Raw genomic sequence first — 12689 nt, forward strand, 5'->3', positions numbered from 1 at the left:
CGCATGAACTCCATATGACCATTACTATTTTCCAAATGCAGCTGGTTTAAAGTTACTCTGTATGGAAAATCCAGTATGCACAGAAGGAAGGGCCAGAATGTCAACATTCAGTACATTGTGAAGAGACTAGCATTGGCATTGTGAATAAGGATATTTTCTCCTGTTCCCATCCACCTTTATCTTAATCTCAATCCTGAGTACTGTCTCCCACAGTAAGACCCATGGAGAATTGCAGGTAATGGACCTAGTTTACTATTTCATGAGGGCAGAAAGACCCTTGAGTTTCAGTGACTGATACTCCATTTCTCTGCTTAACCTCCTGCTCATGGGCCTCCTTCACATTCAGACTCGTAAACACTCTTCTCTTTGCATTGATTATTTTGGCTGTATCCACAGCTCTTGGAGTTATTCACTAGGAGTTGAGCGCACTGACTAGCTTTGGAATGTCACAAAATGTCAGTCAAGCTGACTTGGGAAATGTCCATAGTTGGTGAAAGCGAAGTTCAAACTACTATATAGGTTTGGATAAAAGAACTAAGAGATCTGGTTCCATTTGGTTCCAGCATCCGATATGGAGTCTTCAGCAATAACAACCAATTGGTCAAAAGTTTTCCTTTACCTTGTATGAGGAGATGTGTATTGCAGCAGCAAATGGGATAAGGAATGTCCTGGCCATTTATGACACTGAATGGATGATAGAGAGCAAAGAAGGCCAGTTACGTGTTTTTACTAGTGTTGCATTTCCAAGATAAGGAGTACTTGTGACACCTTAGAGACTAACCAATTTATTTGAGCATAAGCTTTCATGAGCTACAGCTCACTTCATCGGATGCATACTGTGGAAAGTGTAGAAGATCTTTTTATACACACAAAGCATGAAAAAATACCTCCCCCCCCCACTCTCCTGCTGGTAATAGCCCAACTTGATTATCATACACATTGTAAGGAGAGTGATCACTTTAGATAAGCTATTACCAGCAGGAGAGTGGGGTGGAGGGAGGTATTTTTTCATGCTTTGTGTGTATAAAAAGATCTTCTACACTTTCCACAGTATGCATCCGATGAAGTGAGCTGTAGCTCACGAAAGCTTATGCTCAAATAAATTGGTTAGTCTCTAAGGTGCCACAAGTCCTCCTTTTCTTTTTGCGAATACAGACTAACACGGCTGTTACTCTGAAACATTTCCAAGATAGTTCAGACCAACAGTTTAAGGAGCAGCTTGACTGGGGAACGTTAGGGGTTTTGCCCATACACAAGTATAATCAATCTCAGACAACATTATTTACTTTTTAATGTGCAAAAAATCCCCTTTGGGGGTCATGTTCTACTCACAGTTACACTGGGGTGCATGCATGAGTATAACTAAGCAGATATTAGCCTTTTATCTTCTAACATATACTTGACTAGGAGAGTGTAGGTATATTCAGTGTCTGAACTGAAGAAGGGATATTGATGTGTGTGTGTGAGAAAGGGACAGGGAGGGGTGGGATTTCCCTGCCTCTGGAGGAGTTTATTCCTCTCTGGATATAGCTAAACCATTTCTGCTGGAGATGATTTTTATCCTTAGCTAATAACAATACTTGTGAACAAAGCAACCTTTTTTCCACCTCCCCTCTTCTTCTAAAATGCGCCAAGTGGCCTCTGTATTTTCAAAGCATTCAAGCCCAGATTTTTAAAGTGTAGGAGTATGTGTGCAAAATACCCAATGCACGTCAGAAGTGAGGTTTGCATGAGTGCAAATCCTAGTTTCACATCTAGTTTTGGTGTATGCAACTTATGCTAGCACCAAAGTGCACATATGTTTTTGCTTTCAAAGTTTAAAACATAGCTTCCTTCTCAGACCCTTCAAGGCCTTTCTCCTCTCTGCTGCAGATGAACTCTGCCTTGATTGAACTCTGCCTTGTCCCATATTTGAGGTCATTTTCTTAGTCTCCAGTATCTTGGTTTAACTGAGTAAATACATCAAAGCACAACCTATACACACAGCAGTTTCATACACATTTAAGCATGGTCAAAAACCTAAGATACTTACTAGGGTACATCAGTATTGGGATAGATAATACTGGTTCCGAGAACTGGTGTCTGCTTTTTTTTTCACATATGAAGAAAAGAAACAAGTATTAGACTCTTCATCTAATTGTAATGAAAAAGTGCTTAAGACAGTATCTCAGGGATGGTTAGTCTACTTCAGAAAGGGGATACAAAGGAGAGATTTTTGACACACAGGCAATTAGAGGGATTACCATGAAGAACAGAAATAATGAGGCAGATGGACTCTGAGCACTCATGCTTTCACCTCCACAAATGGAGAGATGGTTTTTAATTTTTTGTGTGGTTTTGCTGTTTAAAAACTATTATGTGATTTTGATTTAAAAGCAGAGAAACAAGTTTGTCACTATCGTAACAATCAATGAGTTATCAACAATCTGAGATGTTAATATGCAGAGATGGCCCTACTATGACACGAGAGTATACTTTTTACAAGCAAACATGGCTACTTAACGGTGCCAGTGAAGCATTCCTCTTCTGTCTCGCTATGTGAGACAGTCCTGCTAGTCCCATATACCTGATATCTCCTTGCCTGCCAATACCTGAGCACTGTCTGAATCAGTAAGGAGGTTATGCTACATAAGGAGATTTAGATTAATCATGTAGATTTTTAATTAATTTCAATGTTGTATTTTGCTAGTTTGTCCCATATTTAGCCTTTTAGTATTCCTCATGTCACAGTATCATTTCCAGATTTTGTCATTGCAACTGACTTTGGCCTCATGCCAGGGAGGCAACCAAACGTAAAGATACTGGGGCATGTAACTGAGCAGATTCCAGTTAAGGCTGAGTGTACATTATTCATTACACATTAGTCTCCATTTTTATCTGAAAGTCAATGTCAGAAATGTCAGTTATAGAAAAGCCTAAAACTTCAAATGCCTTGGGCTGTATTTCTGCTACATTTAGTTGCCCTTTAGTGAGTTTTCACACTATACCTTAAGGGAAGTGTAGTCAACTTAGTGAGTAGGAAAGCCAAAAGAATTATTCCCAATTGCAGCAACAAGTTGAGTTTGTTGACTGAGAGAGAACTCACAATATTTAAAAAAAAAAAATCCACCAAAAAACAAGTACAGATAGTTCTAGTAGAAGGGAATTTGTATTGTCCCCATCTTTACTACAGATTTTCCCTTTTTTCTCTAATCTTTACCACTTGTACTAATTAAACAAATGTTTGTTCTCATGTAACAGCCCCGTCATACTGATTCCTGTCAAACATTGTTTTTCTGTAAGATGGCATTTATCAAATGGTCAATTCTAGCATTCAGTGAAAACACCAAAGGTACATTGGTGCTTTAATAAAGTTCTGATCAGATTAATTCAAGGTTGGCAGCTGTTTCTGGGCCCACAGCCTAGATCAGGGGTTCTCAAACCGGGGGTCATGACCCTTCATGGGGTCACAAGGTTATTGCATGGGGGGTCCTGAGTGGTCAGATTCCACCCCCAAGTCCCGCGTCGCCTCCAGCATTTATAATAATGTTAAATATAAAGAAAGTGTTTTTAATTTATAAAAGTGTCACACTCAGAGGCTTGCTGTGTAAAAAGGGGTCACCAGTACAAAAGTTTGAGAACCACTGGCCTAGATTTTTCACCAGTTTAGAGATGTCAGACTCAGTAAGTCTAGTTTGTGATTTGTTTCATCCATTTTAGCAAAGCATAGTATTTTATTAGAATGCATTTGAACCTGCTTATAGTAAATTCTGGTATACTGAAGTTATTTAGTGAGTGTCAGTGCATTGCAGTATGCAAATTGTGATGTTTCCTAAAGGATTCCACTTTGACAGGAAAGACTTCATTGTAAGAGGCTCTTTTCTGGAGTTTTTTGTTTGCATTGTATTGTAGGTATATTCGTTTATCAGCTCATTAAAGCCAACCTTTAAAGAAAATTTATGTTTTTGCAACAGCTGGAGGGAGTGTGAGAAAATTCATCTATCAGTTCCGCTGGTGTAAGTCCAGAGTAACCTACTGGAGAATTTGGCCCAGTATTTACAAAAATTATGAGGACAAAATAACTGGTAACAGTTACAGCTAGAGGGACACAAATAGCAGGACCCTGCTGTTACATCCTATGGTAACTCTGTCTAACTGATAAATACCAGCAGTGACTGTTTACAGGCGCATACTGATCACTATATAATTACAATTTGTGAAGTCACAATAGATTCTCATACTAATCAGCACTTTGAACACAGAAATAACTATGTACTTTTCCCATAATGACACAGAACTAACCATGCTGTTACCCTGCCACTGCATGGTAATTACCATGTAATTCAATGTTCCTCAGTTACTATTAGAGAATGGTGAGAAGATATTTATGCCCCTGTAATTTGAAGTGTCACTAAGAAAGGCTGCTTGAATTTCCATGAGCATATGTCCCTGATAGAGACGAACATGGATAATAAGCTTCAACCTAAGTAATCACTAGTGCAGGCTGAAACCTTTATTAGAGAATTCAGAACCACTTTCTCTATCCCATTTTATATTGCCTGATACAGTACAGAAGTCACATGCTTTGTGTTGATAAATTTTGCAAGTGCCATATGAAATTGATCAATGCAATGAGAAGACAGCACCAGAGGTGTTTAAACCTCCTGCTGTTTGCATTCATGTTTAATACACAAATAACAGAAGAAAGTTCATGGAAAGTGAATGTGTGTTGCATGCTGGTTTGCTGCCATGAGCTGGTAAGTGACATGAGTTAACAGAGGCTTTCCTAGTGGAAAACAAGTGCATGTCACTTTATGCCACAGGGTAAGGACAGAGTGAATTGTCATATTTCTGGCCTCTGGAAATTCTGAGGTCAATTTAAGGAACGGATGCTGTCATTAAGCCTGGAGAACACATAGCTATCAGCAGTTCCATTCCCGCGAAGTCCATAGTTGGCCTCATAGTTCTAGGTATTATACTTTCTCTCTCTTCCATCCCCTTGAAATGGGTGGGGGTTTTCCTTTTATTTTTATCCTATTAAAATATTTTTAAAAAATATTGGTTGTATTGCATGGCAAATTTTACCAAGATCCATAAAACAGGCAAAGAATCATCACCAACCACTATGTAGAATTAGCTCCTTCCATCCAATCTCCAATGCATAGCTTAAACGGCAAATTCTGCCCTCAGCTACCCATGTGTACTCCCCGGTGAATTTAATAGTCATCCTTCATCAGAGTAGAGAGATGGACCAAAGGGACATATTTACTTTACTTACACATTTACTTAAACAGCTTTGCTGTTGAAAAACCTGCCAGATGTATTTGGCAGATGTTGAATGTCCTGCTTGGCTGAATGCACCTGGCCCGTCCAGTAGCAGTATGCCTCTGGTGCCAGCAAACACCCCAGGTGTTAATAATACTCAGCACTTAGACAGCATGTCACATCTTCAAAGTGCTGTACATAGTAGCTAGCTGCACCACTACCTAATTAATATCCCGTAGTCCCACATGCTCTATTGATTTAACTCTCGCAGGACAGAAGAGCTGGTGTGACACAAGCAAGGAAAGGTTGTGAGCCGTGCTCTTGACTACAAGCACCTATCCTCAGGAACAACTTTGCCAGTGACTGTTTCACGATCTTCCCTTCATCGTTCCCCTCTGCTTCATGTCACGTTTTTTGCTGCCTCTATTCTGGGAATTAGAACAAAGGGCTATACCGTAACTTAGTTCTGTACACTGAACAGGGACGTAATCAGGCATGAGGCGTACCCCTTCTTTCAGAGCCATAAAAAGGGGAGAGTGGGTTCTGCAAGGCCACTGCTGCCGCCCACAAGCTGGTGGGTAGGGGAAGGGAGTTGGTGGAGCCCTGACTCCAGGCTCCCAGTGCGTTGACCTGCAGAGCTGAGCTGGCATGGGTGCCTACCCACCTCCAGAGCTCCTGTGAGGGTTTGTTGGTGTTCACACTGCACTTTGACAGTGCAAAAATGCTATGTTGTGCCACCCTTGTTACACTGCAATAAGTCTTGTTCTAGATTAATCTCTCCTTCTCGTGGTGTATATTTTCAATTTTCTTGGCTAAGCCTGCAGATATGTGCAAGTCACCCAGGGGCTCAAGAGACAGCAAAGTGGTGCCATATTTCATGCACATGAGCCAGCACTGCTCTTCATAAAGAGCTCTAGCAGACCATCTGCAGCGCTCCCTTTTATCCAGGCAGGATTTTTTAGGATTCTGGAAATGTGCTACCCCATTGCAGAGCTGTTGAGTTCCTTACTGAGATGACATTACACGTAAGGAAATAAAATCTGCCATGGGTGTTCCCATCATCTCTTTCAACCAGCCCTAATTAATCCAGATCTAAATTTATCTCCATCCTACACACACCTGGCATCAACTCTCTCTTAGTATAGATTCCAACATGCTGAAGGATGGCACAAGTTACACTGCAGCAAATGTTATTTATGGTAGAGCAATGAACCTCACATCATTTAATTTTTATTTATTTTGTGGGGTTTTTTTTTTAGTGTAGCCCCTTTTGGGCCCTCATTTACCTTTATGTCTCTTCTAATGGTATCCTGTTGTGCCTATAGAATTCAGGAGTCCATTGTGGATTAATATAAAAGTCATACAAGGTTCTTTTCTATGATGCTTTATCTTTCAGCTACCCAAGTGCAGACTATGTTTCTTGTAATGTTTTGCGCGCTCGCTCTTTCCCTCTCTCTCGCTCTCTCGGTTGTGTCCCGCGGTTATAGCTTGCACACACCAACACCCACTAGCACTGACAGGATTCTCTACAGTCCCCTCTGGCAATTCCAACACAAAGGAGAAGTCGCTGAAAAGACATTTGCTGCTATTTGTAAAATGATATTCTCTCCTCAAAACATCTCCAACTCCAAAGGATCCCTGTTCAGAGAGCAGTACATTTTGCTGCCATTCACGTGCAGATAACATCATTATTAACTGGATAAGAAGAGAATGCAAAATGCAAACCACATTTTTATTAACATATAACAAAGGATTTCATGAAAACATTAATAATTTTAATTAATTAAATTTGGAAGTGGTGAGTATTCGAAGGATGTGTGGTGATGTCAGGGGGGTTAGAAGACGGTGCATTTCTGACAGGGATCAAAAGCTTTCTGTTCCTCTTTCTGTTTCTCTTCCTAGTGGTTAGAGCAGGGGCTGTGAAACAGGACTTCCAGATGCTAATTCCAGCTCTGCCTCTGAGTCACCAGGTGCCTGCCTCAGGTAGAATGTTAGGAGGCTTAGCTAATTGAGATTTATGAAGCACTTTGAAGTCCTCAGATGAAAGGTGCTAGAGAAGTGCAAAATGTAATGATGAATTGTTAATTACTATTATATACCATACAAACAGCCACAGGAAAAATGCAAACTGATGTTTTCAAGTCCAGGAGGCTCTCCAGTCACATCTGCCAAGGCCTGACTACTGCTGGGCATAGCTACCCTGAAGACAGGAGAGGGTGGTTTACAGTCTTCTGGAAGAAGCCAGCGGGAAGCCACACTGGGTCCATTTAGTGATCCCGACGGTGAATGGGAAATTCACAAACCTATTACACAATAAATGCAGATACATCTATATTGGATGGCACTGGATTTCAGGGCAGCCTGAAGGAGCCCTTTCTACTTTATAACAAGAGATTAGAAGAGAGAGCATCACTTTACCTTTAGTTACCCTGCAACTGAGAAAAGATGGCCCCATAAAACAGGGGCTGTGGAAAACTAAACATGGGCTAAGTGTACAAGGTTGAGTGCACAAGCACACCATCTTTTCTCCTTCCTTGAGACACAATGAAAGTCCTAGGGCTTCACAACAGAAAGCTTAAGATCTATCATGTATATAAAAATCACCAGCACAATGTTCTGCAAGACCATTGGGCCTAATGGTCAGGAGTGCAGGATATTTAGAGATAAAGAGAAGGTAGAATCTAGAGTCTACTCCATCTCTGGTCATTGGTAAGGTTTTTGGTTTTATCAGGAGTTTCTGACTCTAGGTTTGTGGGTTGGAGGAGAAAAAGAGATAAGTGATCATCTAAATTTTATGCAGCTCTGATTATCTGCACACTCACTAATCTCCCAAAGTCCTGTCCCAGCAGGCACTGAACTTAATGTAAAATTTGGAGTGGGTTCTTTGCAGGTTCATTTTTTTTCTTTGGTTTTTCCCAGCTCCTAGTTAGGTGGTGTTATGAAGGATTTGGTCCCAGGATATTACAGATGCTGTCCTTCTAGCCAAAGCTTTTTTTTCACTCTAAGATGGCTCTGTGCATTAAAAATATATACATAGCAGTAGGGTTGGGCATGGTGGTGCGTGCCTGGGAGGCTCCTTAGGAGGCTGAAGCTGGCAGATTGCTCAGGGGTTCTGGGCTGCAGTGTACGATGCCAGTCAGGTGTCCAGTGCCACTGACAGCCTGGCCAGCGGGTGGCTGAAGGACTGACTAGAACAACACAAATGATATGTTCTGATCAGTGCTCTCTCTGTGAGGGCTGATGGACTGATTGATCAAGGTGACATAGCAGTAGCTCTATTGTTATTTATGAATAATTCTGGTGCAAAAATGTCATGGATGTCACTTACTGCACTAGCACTGTACATTTATGGCACTGTCAGAATTTCAGGTTCAACAATAGCCTATAAAAGGCACACTTGTTATCCTTACTTCATGCCTCATTCCAGAATCTAAACTCGGTTGTGTTTTGGGGTTTTTAAATATTTTACTTAGTTGGTGAAAGTGAGAATAACAAATACCATCAGACACAGGAAAAGTGCAGCTGGATTGAAACTTGAGCATGAGAAAATAATGTAGAACCTTGCTGGACCCCTAACTCTGCATGGGAGACAGCCCTCCGCAACCCCACACACAAACACTCTGAGGGCACCAGGGCCTAGGTCATGCCTCTCTTCCCCAACTCGCATCTCATGTGGCCTTGCAGAAAACTGCAGAGAGGAGCCCCCCAGAGACTGCAGCCGGGGGCCAGAGCAGCCAAAGCCGGCACCTCCGGACATTCCGAAAACTCTCCACAGCTTCTCCGCCCGGTGCTGATTGGCTATTTGCGCCAACCCTCCCCCACCTCAGTCTCTTCCCCTCAGCTCACCTCAGGAGCCGTAAAAGGGAGAAGCCCAGTTCAGAAGGGGCCAGCCCCGGGAGGGGGACAGAGTTCTCCCATTAGCTCCTTGAAAGGGGGCCGAGGATGAAGCAGCCTGGGGGCTCCTGCAAACGCTGCCCTGAGGACACTGAGCCCACTCTGGCTTGTCAGGGATCTCTCCACAGGGAGAGGCCAGGGAAACACTTGGCCTATGTTTGGACTGTGCCTTGCCTTTGTCACCTTTCCTCTGAGGCCTGAAGATGGCTGTGGAAGAAAGCCTAGAGGCTGGTTGCAGTAGAAAGAAGCCCAGGGAAGAAGCCCAGGGAAGAAGAGGCAGACTTCAAACGCCTGCTGCAAGGACCTAGGCTGGACCCAGGATAGAGAGTGGTTGGGCTCCCCTATGGGCCAAGGAAAGACCTGGGGAAGGCCCCAGGGAAGGGCGTAAGGATTAGCAGGCTGGAGATCTGGCACAAGGCTGCTGGACTGTTACTGCACTTGACTGTGATTGACGCTGAAAGGGCTGAGTCAAAAACACGACTGGCCGGGGAGCCAAGTCACAAGATAAAAGGCGCCAGCAGACCTGAATGGACGGTTGCCGGGGGGATGGAGGGGGAAACCCTACCCAGCCACAAGGTGGCGCACTGGCTGGTGAGTGACTTCATCACAATACCCCTGACATAAAAGACACATAGATTCCAACAAAGGAGACTGTTGACCCTTAAACAAGGCTCGGCAGGACAGTAGAACAACAGGGAAACTTTGGTGCTTCAGCATAGAGAAGAAAATATTAGTTATATAGAACCTGCTTGTGTTGGGGCAGACAGGCCCCACGCAGGCAAGGAGAGGGTTAATGAGGCTCTGTGGACCCAGTTAAGGACACCCACAGCTGATGTCAGGCATGGAGAGGGGAGTTAAAAGGAGGAGACCTAGCCTACTTTCAGGATGACCAGGAAGAAGAGCAGAGCTCCACTTCTCGTGGGAGAGAAGCCAGGCTGCAGCCTGAGACTGAGGCAGCTTGTTGGTCAGACAAGTCCTCTTGTGGAAGGGATGACTGGACCCTGGGAGACCAGCCAAAATACTGATTGAAGACAAGCCCTGAGGGAAAAGGTGGGCTCCCACTGAGGGTTCACCAGATGACCCCGTTCTTGAGCTGCAGAGACAGTGACCTACCTGTGGAAACTGGCAGGTGGGTGAGTCATGCCTTGATGGGCCACCAGGGGGTACCACAGAAACAAATTGTATATTTTTTACTAGCCCCCTTCTCCAATATTTATCTCTTGGACTAGTGCAGACAGAACAGGTGTGCAGGTATTTAGCAGTCACGCCCATTTTTTTTTTTTTAAAATAGGGCTCTGTGTTCATAATGAGTAACCTCTCTCGCTGTTTGTATAACTGAACACTGCCAATGGTCCAGTGATGGCTGGTCCACGATTTGTTAGTGATGTAATCGAAATGATACTATCTGTGCTCTGGAATAGGGGCCTCTGTGGGTTTTTTCTAGTAGATGCATTTGTCTTTTGTAGGCTTGTCTTCTTTTATGAGGCAATGAAATAATGAGATATCAGCTGTTCTCATGGAATTTTCGTATCTGGAATGTGAGAATGCTCTAAACAGACCAGACCTTGCTTAATTTTTGCCCCTAGAAAGGGCTCACTGAGCCAAAAAAGCCCATAAAAAGTTAAAAACAATTATCAAGGTATTAGTCTTATTTGGGTTTCTGCAGAGCCCTATTCAGAAGAAAGATGATTGGCATGACCACTGCAAGGCATGCATCCCACTGTACACTAATGTCAGGGAGAAGGGCGGGGGGAGTATGTGTTCTTGCCTCATTTTAGCCAATGAGGCTGAAAAGCCTAATTTTAATCCTCCCGAGACTGAAAAGCTGATGTAACAAAGTTACCAAGTGTCCTCATCTCTTGGAGAAGGCTGAGATATGGAAAAGACCTGAAAGAGGACTGTACTGTACTGTGGTAATATTAGAGGAGGAAGGGTCTTAAATACAAGTGAAGGTACCGTTATTGGATGATGAAAAGATAATACCTGATCTGAGACTGAATATCAGTGCAGGCAACTCCAAGTAGGAGGCACTGAAAATTTCTACCCTCAGGTAAATGAAACACTTGAGAGCTGTGTCTGATTAGGAAAATCAGCCAATCCTTTCTGAGAAAGTGCACAGAGAACCATCCATCAAACTGTTGCTGCAAAGGCCTAAAACTTAGGGACAAATACCTTTCTCCTCTTCCCCCCTCACCCCACCTGAGAATCTGGTATTATCCTTTCCTATCCTCCTGTCATATTCTCCTTATTATCTTCACATCTTACCTCTGTTTCTCTTAGTCTTCTATACTTTGCTGTCTCACTTTCACGCCCTCTCTTTAGTGCCACCTGCTCTCCTCTTACCACTAATTTCCTTTGTTTCCTTTCCTTCTCTCTCTCTCTCCCTCCCCTCTGGAGGAACAGCGCTAGAAGGACTTTGTCACAGGCTGCTTCCCACCAGGGCTTACCCAGCCTGCCTATTGTTGCAACAGCAGTCGTTCCTTGCATCACCAGGACCACTGGCACTGCACCATATGCCTCCCTGACAAAAACAACAGCCAGAAACCCAGGGGAAGCTGGAAAAGCATGGAGCCACAGCGGGGCATAATTCCAGCACAGCAACAGCAGCAGAGATGCAAAGAGGAATGCCAAGGTGGAGAAAGTGGGCTGGAAGATTGGAGGAGAAAGAGTGTGGAACTGGAAGCTGTAGCAGGAAATTACAAAAGAGGAGACAAAAGACATTTCTTTTTTTTTTATACCAAAATATGTAGCGTGACTTTAAATTACATGAGCAGCTCTATCCTCATCTGTAAAAACAGGATAATATTGCTCCCTTTCTCCTAGCCGCTGTCTGTTTAGACTAAGCTTTTCAGGGCAGGGATTCTCTTATTATGTGTATGGACAGCACCTAGTAAAATGGGGCCCCAATCTGAAATGTGGCTTCTGAAATACAAATGATTATTAACAATAACCAGACACACCAATCTCTGGGCAACCCAGGAAATGGGAATTGCATTCCCAGGGACCGTGAATTACAAACCCCAGTCATGGCACGCACCAGGGATACGGTACCACAATTCCTTTCATATTCCACAAGGAAATACCACTTTGCTGGAGTGTAAATTTGACCTATATCAGATCACTAGGGCAAATACTGCATCTGGATTTGATTAGGAGTGGATAATTGTATGACCGGTAACAACAATGGTCACTATGTGAGCTAACATAAGGGTAATCGATTCTCATGCTTCAGGTAAGTAAGCTGAACACCTGTGTTGCAATCAGGAAGAATTTGTTTTTTTCCGCTACAAGCTGTGTACAATTTAAATGAAGTATAAGGTAAGTGGTTCTGGTTAAGATGGGCTACAGATCTGGTCCAGTATGTCAGCTTTTACGTTACTAAAATATATTTATAAAACTACATCAAACAGCAAGATAATATACATTTTCCTTGACATACTCCTGTACTTCGCACAGAACTAACTAAATCTCCAAAGAACTTGTATGTACTAAAATAACACAGCATACCCTCTTTAGGCCTCCTACCCCATTCCTTCCCCATATTCCCTAAG

The sequence above is a fragment of the Natator depressus genome, chromosome 16, assembly GCF_965152275.1.
Source record: "Natator depressus isolate rNatDep1 chromosome 16, rNatDep2.hap1, whole genome shotgun sequence".
Taxonomy (NCBI): domain Eukaryota; kingdom Metazoa; phylum Chordata; order Testudines; family Cheloniidae; genus Natator; species Natator depressus.